Here is a 14,490-nt window from a genome sequence, read left to right on the forward strand (position 1 = left end):
ATTTCATACTCATGAAGTTGAGGATGGTCACAGTTTTTGCTACAGATTCACAGAATAATTCCAGCTGGAAAGGATCTCTAGGGTTCTCCATTTAACATCCTTCTCAAATCAAAATAAGCAAAACAAGTCTATATTACACTGTGCTTTATCAAGCTGGGCATCAAAACATTCAAAGCCAAACACTACAGAACCTTTCACCTGTCACAATAATTGTCCCACTCCATAGAGAAACAGTTGATCCTAAATGAAGTTATTTTAATGCATGCCTGTTGTCTCTTGCCTGCCTTCCACACACTGCTGTAGCAAGTTCAGCTCAGTATTTTCAATAGCATGCCCATAGGTACTCCAACCATTAGTTCCTCCTGCTTCCCAAAGTCTTTTCTCAAGCCTGAGGATGCATTTCCCTAACAGCAGGCAGAATTTTAGCAAAGTGTTACTTCTTATACACATCTGCTAGATTTAAAGTCTTCCAAGACAAAGTTTTGATTCAAAGCAGCTGTTACCTTTATCCCTGCACTTCCCCAGATAGAACTGCAGGAACTAAGACCTCATATCAAAATCTGCTCTAGTACAAGCTAAAATGAGTTATACATACTGCCTTTCTGGGCTCACTATAGCCCTTCTCAACAATGTACATCAACTCTAAAAGAGAACATCCCCTAGTCAGCCTGCAGCTCTGTTTCTAAATTAGAATTAAAGTTATGGATGAACTTTTAGAAAAGCATCATACAGTTAAATGAAGAGTTGTAATTTTACAAGCCAATATCTATACACACAGGAAGAAAAAAAGATGCCCTGAACTGAGGGGGAAAGAAAAGACCAACCAACTACCAAGCCTCAAAGATCAGAAATATATCAGGGAGAATAAGAGCACATTATTAGGGCTGCTGTCTAAACCATTGCCGGTTTAGACAAAAACATGCACCAAAGGACACCACAAGTACTCCAGCCCTTGGAGAAAATTCCTGGTAAGGTAGAGTACCCTACCAACAATTACACACAGAAGTTCCTGTATCAGTCTTCCCAATCCTCCAAAGTTACTTATCAGACTAACAGTAAGATATTTCAGAACAGTAACAGCTCTTCAGAAAAAGTCCCATACTCTTTGACAGAGAAAATAATATCAGGAATTATTAACCACTGGAAAATTCACATCATGACTAGTCAGTCAAGAAATCCCTGAGACAGGAGAAGGAGTGAAGAAGAAATGTATCCAAAGGTTTATTTCATATCTCCTACCAGTAAGTGAGATGTGCTCCAGCACTTCTCAAAAGAAAAGGCTGGGGGGCTACAGTGCAAGAAGCAGTGATGCTTCGAGCAAATGTGTCAGAAAAAGGTCTGTACTCATCATCCAGCCTATTAAAAAAATCTATACAAATAAAATAAATCATTGCACAGGCCTAAAATCATTCTTCAGAATCCTTGAGAAACTACCAAGAAATACAGGGAACAAGGAGGATTTGGTCAGCCTCTTCAACCTCATGCTAAAACTTGTGAGACAGCAGACACCACCCCCAGATTCACTCTCAGCCATTCCCACTCAGTATGTTTAGTCACAAGTGGAGAAAAGCAAACCTGACTTGTGCAAAATGTGGCAGCGTTCTCCCCTCACTACAGCCAGGAGAGGCAAAGCAGTTTAAGCCCCAGGTGAATGAACACTGGACAACTGGGAGACAACATTATTGGCTGAGTAACTAACTGGATCTCAGCACAATAAAGAGAGGAAACTGTTTCAGCAGGTGCAGAGAAGGGCCACAGATGAGCAGAGCGCTGCAGTATCCCTCCTATGAGGCTGAGGTTGTTCAGCCTGCAGAAGAGAAGGCTCCAGGGAGATCTGAACAGCAGCCTCCCCATACCCCATGGGGGGCCTACAAGAAGTATGGAGAGGGACTCTTATCAGGAAGTGAAGTGATATGACTAGGGGTAAAAGCCTTAAACTGGAAGAGGGTAGATTTAAATTAGATGTTAGGAAAAAACTCATCACTATGAGGGTGGTGAGGCACTGGACCAGGCTGTCTAGAGATGCTGTGGATGACCCATCCCTGGAAGTGTTCAAGGCCAGGCTGGATAGAGCTTTAAGCAACCTGGAAAAGCGCAAGGTGTCCATGCCCATAGCAGGGGTGTTGGAGTGAAGTGATCTTTAAGGTCCTTTCCAACCAAACCATTCTGTGATTCTATGAACTTGTCTGTACTTTCCACTTTAAACCTAAGTCAACACAGAAATGCATTACAACTTAATTGCATTTAGGTGGTGCTCAAGGCAGAAAACCAAAATACTACAAATTAAGGCTGTGATCCTACAAACATTTAAGTAGTAAACTTTACCCAATGGAATAGATCTATTGATGATGATGAGGTTAGAGAACATGTCTGGAACATAAAAACATTGCCTACATTTACAATATCAGCTTCAAAAATATAAGTTTTATGATAACAATTCCCTACCCAGAGCACTCTGTTACACAGTATAACAGTCTTAATATGTAAATACACAAGGCACAGTGGAACTGTAAAGATACAACAGAAGTTTAACACATACAAACCCACTTACACTTTAAAGAGACTACAGTTACACCAAGGTACCTACACTTTTTCAGGAGTGAAAAAGTAAATAAAGCATTAGCCCCTGTAGCTATTAATTGCAAAGCCCAAAGGCAAAACAAATGAGTGAACCATTTCAGCTTTTTCTTGATGTGTACCTGGGAGGTAAAGTCAATTCCAAATACAGCACATGTCCTGGGCTCAAACTTGTGGCACTATCTAAAAGTAGGTGGAAACGAGGCCTGTGGCTTATTTCTTGTTTCATGTTGAAAATGACAAAGGATGAGGCTTCTCTAAAATCTGAAATTCTCTACACATAATTCAAGGCATTAAGGTTTCTCTTTTAGTAATTTATAAAACAGTTGTGTAACACAAAAGGTAGATCTAATTAAAAGGCCAGAGCAAATAAATGCAATGAGCTATAAGTTCTATTAGCTGAAGAAAGATCAGCTTGGAGTTCAGTATGGAAAGCAAGCATACTGCACTTAAGACATCATCTGCTTCAGCCAAGAGCAGGATGCTGTTTCAGTAACGTACTGACATCAGTCAGCAGAAAATGGTAAAAACATCTACCATGTTAGTCACACTCAATTCTAGTTTGGAGCTGCTTTGGTTTCTACACAAAGTACTTGGAATTTTACTTTATTTTCCATTCGGTAATTAAAAAAATGAGATTTATTTCAAACCATTAATTTAACAAGAAGCACAGATAAACTCTGGAGAGTCAAAGAACCATCTTATCGCACATGCTCCACACACCTGTCAGAAATCCAGAAAGGCAGTTGCTCTGTACAATATTCACCCACATCATAAATACCCATTCCCACATATCTGCCACTCAAATTACAACTGTCTACTTCTGCTTTTAATGGAAATACAGATTTGTTACTAAAAAACAAAGCTGAGAAAGATCAAGACGTGCATTGAGGGAAGCACCTTTATCCCAGTGAGGAACAGAACACAGAGAACTGCTTGAACATAATCTATATGCTGTGGTAAACAAATTTTAGAGACACATCTAAAGCAATTTCTTAGGAAAAAAAAAAGGGGGAAAAAATAAGAAATAACAACATCATATTTCACAAATTTAAGGAGAATATGTAGTATTAGATTTATATAAATTCCTTCTACTGCTACCTCCACTACCTGGAGCTGCACTAACTCAGGCAGGTGAACTTAAGGAGTCATTTGGTACATATGAAGTGCTCAATGAAATCCCAAACAATTTGTCAGACTGTGACAAATATATGTTATAAAAGGCACAGAAGTTCAAGTTGACTGCAAATACACTTGCCTAACATGTCCTTTAAATGCTGTGATTTTTTTAATACTAAGAGACAGGTCTGAGGTTTCACCAACCAAGAGCAGCTGAATGCAATTCCTTTGGAGAAGCCTAAGCCCATATGGGACACAAACCAATCAAAACCCGTAAGAAAATCAAACAACTGCTTTAAGAGAACAAAGAACTGGCTGATAGATTTAAGTTACTTTAAAACCAGAAGAAATAAAATACAAAATGAAGACATTAAGGATGCCTCAGAAACATTTATGCTGTTGTCAGCTTTGAGAATATGCTCTTCAATATCTGATTTTCTATTTAGTAACTAAGAAAAGTAAAACAAAAACCCAAATAAAACACAGAGTGACACTGAGTCCATCTCCTTCCTTATACTTTCATATACTATGGTATTTTTTAAGTCCATCACAAGTGTCAGGAAAAAACAATACAATCAAAAGATGCTGCACTGCCCCTGTGTAGAAGTTACCTGCACCAGGCTTTCAGAGGTGGCACACACTGAATACAGCAGAAACAGCAGCTGGTACTAAGGAGCTCATTTGCTAAGAGCAGATGAGTACAGCACTGCAAACGCCAAAAGGAACCTAACCCTCCTTCTCACCTCATTACACCAAATCACATAAGTTTGAAAACAAACTTTGCTGCACCTTTGGTCAGTAGTTTAACACATACATGCAAAGAATTAAAAAAAAAAAAAAAACCCTCACGGTCACTGGTATAATTACAAGGGAGAGAATAAACATTTTACTCCAAAACTGCCTGTTTTCTGACTCTTCACTTTACTTATGCTCTATACAACTGCGCTCAAAAAATAAAAGCCACGTGCCACTGCAAGCTTCCTTATAAAGATGGCTGTATAGTGTTCTCTTTTTAGACACTGAAGTCAAATGCAAATAGCTGGTTTCCCAGGAAAAGATACTACAGAACCAATTCTAAGCAGTTTCTGCCCAAGGTATGGTGTTTTCTTCTGACTGTCAGAGTCACATGGTCACACAACACAGCTGGTTCTCACCAAGTTTCACTGTGCTGTGTATGTACACCATAGTAACCAGAGGAATAGTTCTCATACAAGTTATGCCCTGCCCCACCCCCAGAGAATCACAAGCCTCAACTGAAATCAGAATGAGAGCATGAGCATAAAAATTTACTAAATTAATGTCTCTAAAAGGGCTCAGTGAAAGGAGGGAGCCATTACACTGGTGAAAACATGAGAATGGACATACCTTGAAGCATGCTCACAATTATAACCACTACTCAAGACTCAAATGAAACTGTAATCCAGTCAGATAACACTACCCATGTGCAGAAGACAGCCTGCTATAAGAGCTGCTATTTCCTTAAACTTCCCAGCTGTTCTTCCATATTTTCAACATACACTAATGGTTATGTAAAGGAAAACCAGCGATCATCTTCTAGTTTCAGACTTACCACCTATGTCCTAGAACCAGTTTGCCACTAACTGTGAAACCACACTAATATGTTAAATATATGCTTTACTAAATGAAAGGATTAGCAAAGGAGCTTTCAAAGATGGGAGGAAGCTCTAACTTCTCTAACGTGGTTTCTCAGTTATAAATTACTTGACCCTTAACCTAGGATGAAGTTTCATAAAAGGGAAGATTACCTTCTTAGGAAAAGGGATTGAGGCACGCTAAATGATCAACAGAAACACATGCAAGAAGGCTCCTTCAGAGGAGCAGCAGTTACATGATAAATGGCAGTAAGATTAAGTCACTAGACAAATTGGATTAATGCTACTGGGCCTCTCTCAATTCAGACCAGTGTGTTTAACACAACTTCAGGAGTTTAGGAGCCCCCACAGTTCACACTGATTGAAGGAAATGCATTCAAATTAACTCCTGGGCATGCTGACCTATAAACACTAATTGTGACCTAGCAAGTTTTGGCCTTTTATTTTATGCTAGTTTAAGAGCTCTCAGGGGACAGACATTTTATGAATGAGACTAATTCTAGTTCCATTCAGTAAAAAATAGTCACATGTCATGAAGCAGGAGCTATTCAAAGACAGGGAATAGTTTCTATTTTTGAATGTCCAACAGCCCAAGGTAATATCTACAGATCACAGAGAAGCTCTAGGTCTCTAACTGACAGGCACAGCTATAGCTACACATACCTATCTTCATTCATTATATCTGGAGAGAAGACAAAGAAAAACAAAAAAGTAGCTGAATACTTTCTCCCCACATCTAGTGATCATTGCTACAGACTTCTTCCCTATCCTATTTCTCTATAATTCTAAGCTGTAGTAGAAAACAAACTCTGAACAACAGCCACTACATGCTTACCTATCTGGGACATAACCTTCATCAAAACTTCTATCATAAACTCTTCAGGTAGGCAGCTCCAAAGCACATACAAATATAATTACTTCTTCCCAGTCCTCCACTCAAACTCTGTTTGTTTTTTTTAGGATGGCAACTTACTATAACATGTAATAAGAGACAGGTTTAGAAACAACAAAACTACTCCACCTGCAAGTACAGTATTTCATACTCAAGGTGTCTCAGCTCATGTATCTTGCAATTTAAAACTAATATACACTATTCAAGCAGGATCCACATTAAATCCATACTGGTGAAAGCGACTCTAAACCAAAATATAACATGAAGTCTGCTTTCAAATAAATCTCACCTGTTGAATTCAGTGCTTCTGAAAAAAAAAATAACCTGAAAAACTGTTAGCAAGTCTACCTATGCAGTGTATTTTATTCTACAAGGGTTAAGTTTGCTACCCTTTTAGTTACTATTTTGCATATCAAATCTTATCTGGAAGAAAACATTTAAGAACATCCACACCAGGAAAAAATAAATGCCCCTTCTGTTAAGCAAGGAAAAGATTAGGCCTCAGCAGCGTGAAACATAAGCACTCAACCACAAAATGGCCTAAAAATGGCCCAAAGTAAAACCTGGGATGAAGCACTGCTTGAAAATCACAGTACACATGCCTATCACATTTTTGGCCATCCCTACAAAGCTCATGTGATTCTGTTTTGAATCTGAAGAACTCGTTAGAAGTGAAGACAGAAGTGTGCTGCCATTTTTGCAGTTTCTTTCACTTCATTTGTTTTGAAAAAAAGAAAACAAAAATAAATCAAAACCCAACAACACAAAAACACCACCCCAAATTTCTAGTGCTAATAATTGATTCTTGCAATCAAATACAAAATACTGCAATATCACCTGCCAGCAACAAAAGACTGCTAAGCTGAGAAAGGAAAATAGTCAAAGCCCAGAAGGGGCTCAGACAGTACAAGAGCCTGCACTACAACAAGTGACCCTCCATTTCTCAACCAAGATATGCAGAAGTACAATTACTTTACATCCCATTTTGTAGTCAATTGAAAGCCACTTCATATTAGGCATCTATTGCGCTCATGACAACAGTGAGATAGAAGAAACAGATGCTGGGATCACAGTGTGTTAGAAAGCTACAGATGAAGTTTTCCATTCTTCTCTTGCAAGAGAACAGAACTGGATCAAAATCAGACAGCACTGATCAGAGAAAATGCCTTAGAAAAGATCCAAGCTCCCTTTCCACCAAGTTCAGTAGCATGTTTGCTTGATCTCTACATCCACCTTTATTTTTAACTCAGTGACTAAAGGATTAAAAAATCTCCCTTATGCTGATCCCAACCTATTTTTCCCCAATTTGAAAACCAGCAACAGATGAAATACCTCAATAAAAATACACTAACAACTGATTAACCATTATGAAATCAACACTACCATATTCTGCTCCAGAATAAAAACATAGTTTTCAGGATACACAGAAAAGGACGAGAAGTGTCATTTCCTTGGCCTGTATTTGTCTTGGTAACTCTGGATGCAGGCTTCCTCAAGTTGTTAAAGCACATGCCTGAGATTTATGAACACCTTATTTTGCACATCCATGGTTAGAAAACACTTGCCAGCTCCATTTAAATGATGATAGATTCCTACTAGAAATACCTTGAAGTTGTCAAGTTCTCAGAACAGCCAAGTGGAAGGAAAGAAAATAAAACATATCACCACAAAACTTACTTGATTTTAGTACTGTGTGGAAATCACTAGTTTAAACAGTAATTCTTCCCTTTGAGCTGATGCAGCCAGTCTAATAACAGCTAACCAGAAGCCAAAACCATGTATCCTGAATACTCACTAAATCTGTATAATCTTGAATACAATTTTGAAATAAGCAGACGGTGAAGATTCCTTTTTCAAACTCATACAAGAAATATGCCATCTGACAAAACCAAGCACATCAAAGTTTCTGGTGTGACAGAAAAAAACCCAGTCTGGTAAAAACATGCACCTAACTGGTCCAAACAATCTAATGCATGCTTTTACTTAGATATATTCTATTCATATTTCCTGCTAGACACTTGCACTGCCCTCCCAATTACTTACAGGAAGAACCAGAAGGCCTGAACAGCAGGTCAAGCCATGCCAAATCATTTGCTGCTGCACCTAATTTTCCAAGTCTGGAAAGTATTTACAGTTGTTAAAATGTTAACAAATATTAACCAACCTTCTGAAACCAATAAAGTCATAGACTATCCTCCAAGAAACAGAAGAGGGTGGCCCAGAGGGGACTCTATTTATTCATAAAGTTCCATCTCCTCACACTGTTACCATCCAATAAAAAGGGGACTAAACAGGTAGAAAGATACACACTGAAAAAAAAAAAAAAAAAGAACATCTTTAAAGAGAAAAAACATTCAGGACATTGAAGCAAGGTAAGTTGTGCAGTCTTTCCCATATGCACTTACTCAAGTTATCTCAGCAATACAGCATAACTGCAAGTGGGACAAGAGGTGTTTTGTACAACCCAAGGCACTATTCACCGTGTGAAAGTTTAAGAACCCTTGACCCTAGCAATCTTGCTGAGCAAGTAATTTCCTTCCAGCATGTGTTAAGGCCTATAGATCAGCCTCATCTTACCAGAGCAACCAAAGCCCAAGATGCAATCTGTTATCAGCCACTTAACAGTCACCTGTGCTTACAGAGTGGTCTATCTGAAATAATCTCATTTATTTCAAAGAGACAGGTGAGATTTTGAGCAATAGTTGCCATAGTTAAGCCTTCAGGGCCCATACTTAGGATCTTGGTCAGAGCTATTTCAAAAACATTTAGCTCACAAAGAATATCCTAACCTCTATGAACAATAGCCATGAAGGAAAACATGCACTTTTACATAAAGATTATTTTTATTACATACAAAGCCATGTACTTGCATATGCTCTCTCACCAGCCTTTTTGACCCAAGTTTTTTATTTAGTTGGCACTCTAAGGATGGTCTTAAACTTTCTCAAGTACCAAGAAACTAGTAGAGCACTATTCCTGACAGACACTCATCACCTTTTCTCTGTAAAGAGAAAAACTGTTAGGATCCTCCAACACCCTAATTTTAACAGCTAACGAAGAGGCACCTAAAGAAACATGCAAGTTAAAAGAATACATAATTTTATCACTGTACTCCCCCTTTCCAAAACAATCTTTTCCCCTAAAATGAACTTAGTTTTCAATACAGCCAAGTTCAACTGCCAAGCAGTTCTAAACACGTGTTCATCTTGTTTATGAAATGGAAACTCTATCGCAGAATTCCAAAAGCCTAAGGTGCAGCACAGCTGAATCCTAGACCACAAGTTAGATCACTACATTATTACAGAGGTGCTAAGAAACTAGCAGTACATTTGGCTATTTGTAGGCCATCTGAAACTAATTCACCCTCTTGAGTCAAACAGCTGTTTTATTCCCTGCTCTTCATAAGCCTGTATTTTATTTTTTCTCTTTCCTTTTTAAGCAGTGAAAGGGGCTAGAAAAAGTTTCATTCTTCTACATATTCATCTTTCAGTATGTGTGCTCTTCTGTTAGTGCCAGACACCATGTTTACATGAATATGAAGTCAAAGTACAGGGATGTTCGAGTCAAGACATTTCAAAACTAAAACAAAACACAGGCAGTTAAAACACAGCAAGCTAGAAACCTGTACAGGCTCAGTAAACATGTGACTGGCCAACATTAACTCCTAAAACTTTTGGACAGGAGTAAGCCAACATCTGCAGGTCTAGAATTTCCACAGCTTTAACCAGCTGTGGATTTTGCTCACATTAACATACGCTCTGGAGAGAATTGCTTCTCTTCTGAACAGCATACTTAGTATTACCATACTGACAGAAGCATACAAGCCATGGACAATTAAATCCTCTCTGGTACGGTAACAAAGCATTTTAAGATAATTATCTAGTGTATTTCCCCTCCCCTTTACTGTACATACAAAGGCACCGGCTGCTCACTTTTAAACTGGCAGGTAGAGCTGTAGGACCATCGCTAGGAGCAGGATGAGCACCCATACTCAGCCTTGTCATTTGCTTCTGCTAATACACAAACTGGAAAGAGCTTCTAGGATTTTGCAAGCAGGAGACAGAAAGTTACATACCGGTTATTTTACTGACAGACAAATCTCAGGAGGTTGCACGGACTGTCCAAAATAACACCAAAATTAAGAGGCTGCCATTCACCATCTGTTTGCCTCTCCCTCAGGAAAAAAGTGCCTATCACAAGAAGAAATGGAGCCTGGCTCCAGGGAAGAGGAAGAAGGGGAGAGAGGAAATTTCCACGCAAATTCTAAGTGAATCACGCTGCGATGCCCGCGCCTGGCCGCACCGGCCTGCCCCGGCAAATGCGAGCGGTTCCGGGCCACCGTCCCTCCGCCAGCCCGGCCGGTGGCCCGGCCCGGCCCAAGGGCTTCCCCGCGCCGGAGGGGGGGCGAGGAGGAAATCACTACAGCCTCCTCCGGGCAGCGGCACGGACGGAGCCCCTTCCCCGGTGCCCCCGGGGAGGAGGAGCCGCCCGCTCGCCCCCGCGCCCTCCCCTTACGGCCCGGTGCCCTCGGCGCCCGGCAGCGGCCCGGCGCGTCCTGCCGTCGCCGGGGGTGCACCGGCGGGTGGGCTGCGGCCTGCGCCGTCCCAGCGAAGCCTCGGCGCTCTCGTAGTCAGAGCGGCCCGGCTCCCCCCCGCCTCCTCCTCGTCTCTCCTTCCCTCCTCCTTCCCTCCCCGGCCCGGCCTTCAGCTCGCACTCACCCGCCTTCCTCCTGCCTGCCCGGCCCGCGGTGCGTGTGCGCGGCTCTCCCTCTCAGGCTGCCCAGCGCGGCGGGGGCGGCCGGGCGGGTGGGTGAGTGAGCGTGCGGGAAAGGAGGCGAGGGGAAAAGGAGGAGAAGGGTGGGGAGGGAAGGAGAGAGGCGGCGAGGAAGGAGAGAAGCGGAGGGGAGAAACCCGCAGCGGCGCTCCTGGGGCGAGACGTGTGGCGGCAGCCGGTCGGGCGCTCGGGCGGCTGCTCCGACGACCTTTACGCGAGGGACGGGCGATCTCCGAGCTCGGGGCGCTCCGCTGCCAGCCCGGCCACCATCTTACATTGGGGAGACTTGCCCCGGACGCCGCCCCCGCTGCGCGTGCGCTGCCGGCAGTGGGCGGGGAGCGGCGCGGGAGGGGGGACGGGGCGCGACGGCAGCGGCCGCGACGGCGTGGGGCATGACGGGACTTGTAGGCGGTGGCGGCGGCCCGGGCAGGGCAGGAGGAGGCGGAGGGGGAGGCGGCCCTAGCCGGAGCCGGGTCCTCTTCTGCCAGGCCGGAGATCCGGAGCTCTCCGCCGGCCAGGGCCGTTCCACCGCCCTGCTCCGTGGAGTCCCCGTCCCTAAAGTCCCTGCAAGTTCAACCACCTGTTGCCGGACATTGAACCGCGCGGTTTACAAGCAGTGGGTTGATTTCTTTAAAAAAATATTTTTTCTTGTCATTAGTGTTGCTTTGGGGTTTCTCCCCCTGCCGGGTCGAAGCGATCCCCATCGGACTTTACCGGTTGCTCGCTACAACGTCGGGGCTGTGCTGTGCAGTGCTCTGCCAGGAGCGCCGGGCACGGCTGTCAGCGGCTCGGTCTCTCCGGGCTGGCCGCGGTCCCCGCGAAGCCGCCGCGGCAGCTCCGCCTCACGGCGCCCGGGCCCTCGGCCGCCGGCAGAGCGGGACTGCGCCCTGCCACCGCCACAGCCGGCCGGGCCACTACCTCCCGCCTCCCCCTCCTCTCGCTTTATTCTCACTTCTTATTTTGAAGAAACTCAGAGAAACTGTATTGCTTCTATCCCCTCTTTCTACCGCAGACACGCTGTGCCATGGACCTGTTCACATTGCACGCGTATCCCTCTCTTTTTTCCTCCGATCTGCGATGCTGCGCGAAAGACACCTCAGCTGACAGAGCGCTTTTACTCATCGCCTTTACAGCTCTCTTGTGGCTTTCCTGGCCTGGCATCCTTAGCTCTCCGGGCAGCCAGCCTCATCCTGGGTGTTTAATTATCAGTTATCTCCAGTGCACAAACTATTAATACTTTTGCCATGACAATATTCACCTGAGAATTTGACTTATTTCAGCAGTTGGTAGGACAAAGAGGTGTTCATCACCGAATGCACTGGCACAACAATTACATTTAAGGGCATGGATTTTTTTCTCCTTTACTTTTGTTTCTTAGTTTGAAGTATTATACTAGTACAGCTTTGTTCAGCTAACAGTGGAACTTGTGTTGACATAGCTTATCTCCTTTCTAAAACAAGTTAATGTTACCTTGTGCATATTAAATTTTAGACTGATATACATATGTCCCCCACAGGAAAGCTCTACAAATTAACTTTACTGCTTCTTGCTGTCAGCAAGACCCAGGTCTCCATAAAAAGATATGCTGTTCTCAGCAGTAGTCTTGAAAGGTGAACTCAAATGCAATGTTATTCAGAAAACAAAACATTAAATGGAATGTAAACACCCATATATGTGAGAAATCCTGTTTCTCTGCATATATCTTAGAGTGTAACATACACTTAATATACCAATGGAAAAGTAACTAGTTACTATATATTAATAAAATTCAGATGAATGTATGTATATAACAATGTATTTCTCAAAAACTTTATTATTTTCATATTTTCTTACCAACTGATATATAAACCATTAGGCTCCAGAAGTACCCATTATGTAAGTAACTTATATAAGTGATGTGATTGTTGACACACCTAATACCCAGCAACATTTCCTGTTGATTAAAAGCAAGTATTCTGACTTGGAAATAAAGGTTAGAAATAATATAACTAAAACCTGCAATTTTGAATCAGAATTGAGGCTGTTAATATTAAGTGAACTCTGTGCTTTCTTTTAACTCAGAATTAAGGAGTCCTTCTCTTAGTAAAAGTCTGTTCAAATCATGTTGCTGAGACCTGCATGAACAGATAGCAGCATCCAGTAATGTAGGAAAAAATCTACGTGGCTGAAGACTACTCTGGCTGATGTCACCAAAAGTTATCCATAGCCCTGCTTCCACCTCTTAGCCCTGCTTCCACCTCTTCTTTAATCTGGTAAGAATAATGCACTAGGCCATCATGTGGCCATTTTAAAGTTTTAAGATGTCCTTAATTACTTTTAAGTAATTGGAATTGCTTTCATAAGGTTACTTAATTGCATTTTGACACTTACTTACTTTTGGAAATGTTTGGATTTCATTTGTTTTGAATGGGTCTGGCAACTCAGCAGGACTGTTTCTAAGAAATCATTTCCATGTTCATAAAGAAAAGCTTTTGGAACACATTTTCTTGGAAATAACCAATATGTACCAGCTAGAGTAAAAATGTCTGTTCATATGGTTTATATATTGTGGTTCAGCCCCCAGTTCCCTGACATTTTTTGCATATGCACTGTCATGCATTGATTCACACCCTGTACTGGGAAATTGTTTTCCTGGGCAATGATCCACAGTCACTGTCTTGAGGAACAAACATAGGAACCTGCTAGGATTCTGCAGTTTGGTGTGAAGCCAGGCTGTTTTCAGGACTCCTCCAGTGTTAAGCCACCACCATTTCAAATGGCTGCCAAGAAGCTCTCACTATTTGTTAACCACAGAGTGCACCTGAAGTAGTGGCATAACATCCTAATATTCTTCAGAGGACTGGGGTTTTTTTACAATTTACAGCAAATCTTCCTGCGTTGTTTTTTCCCTTATCCCAAACTCCTCTGAATCTAGACACTCATGTCCAAGTTAACACAAGTTGTCATAAACATCCTTCCAGCTCTTTTTTTTTTTTTTGCTTTCTGGTTCCTGTGCTGAAATCCATTCATAGAATCCTTGAACTTCTCTTTCCTATCCTCTTTCTTTTTGAAGTATTTTTTATTCATTAAGCAACCTGTAAGGCTAAAGTTCCTCATCATAATGGGGCCTTTGTTGTGAGAGATAAATTGCAGTTATTTGTTATTTCTGCACTGAACTCAGTGCCAATGATCATAAGTTTCATTTTTTAATCAATTTTGCAATGTCATTCCCATCTGTTTTTCCAGTTTGGGCTTCCCTAGAAGTGATTGTTCTCAGCAAACCTCATAGTGTGTAAAAAATAAGAAGCCTTTCTCTCTCTACATCTCTTTTCTGTAGAAATACTGTGCTCCTCTTGGAATGGGAAGGCGAGAAGAAGATGCTGGGCTAAAGAGAGAGATAGTTTCCTGTTATTGAATAGTAACAGGGCTTGAGTTTGCAGTTTTATGTGCACCTCTGTAGCAATGTTACCTTGAATATGTTTCCAAGAGCTGAGAAAAAGTCTTAGAGCAAAAGGCAATGGATAAATCAGAAGAATG

At 42.0% G+C, this 14,490-nt stretch overlaps 1 protein-coding gene across 4 annotated transcripts in view; it reads right to left on the reverse strand.

Annotated features, from left to right (window-relative positions):
* Window positions 1-11,267, reverse strand: part of CNOT4 (CCR4-NOT transcription complex subunit 4) — a 76,656-nt gene extending 65,389 nt beyond the window's left edge. For 2 of the 4 annotated variants that reach the window (XM_063154788.1, XM_063154785.1), the window contains exon 1: window positions 10,920-11,267. The gene's annotated coding sequence lies outside the window, so the exon portion shown is untranslated. The remainder of the gene's footprint in view (window positions 1-10,919) is intronic. The other 2 variants (XM_063154789.1, XM_063154787.1) reach the window with 1 other exon arrangement.
* Window positions 11,268-14,490: the final 3,223 nt, after the last annotated feature.

Source organism: Melospiza melodia, chromosome 4 (assembly GCF_035770615.1).
Source record: "Melospiza melodia melodia isolate bMelMel2 chromosome 4, bMelMel2.pri, whole genome shotgun sequence".
NCBI lineage: Eukaryota > Metazoa > Chordata > Aves > Passeriformes > Passerellidae > Melospiza > Melospiza melodia.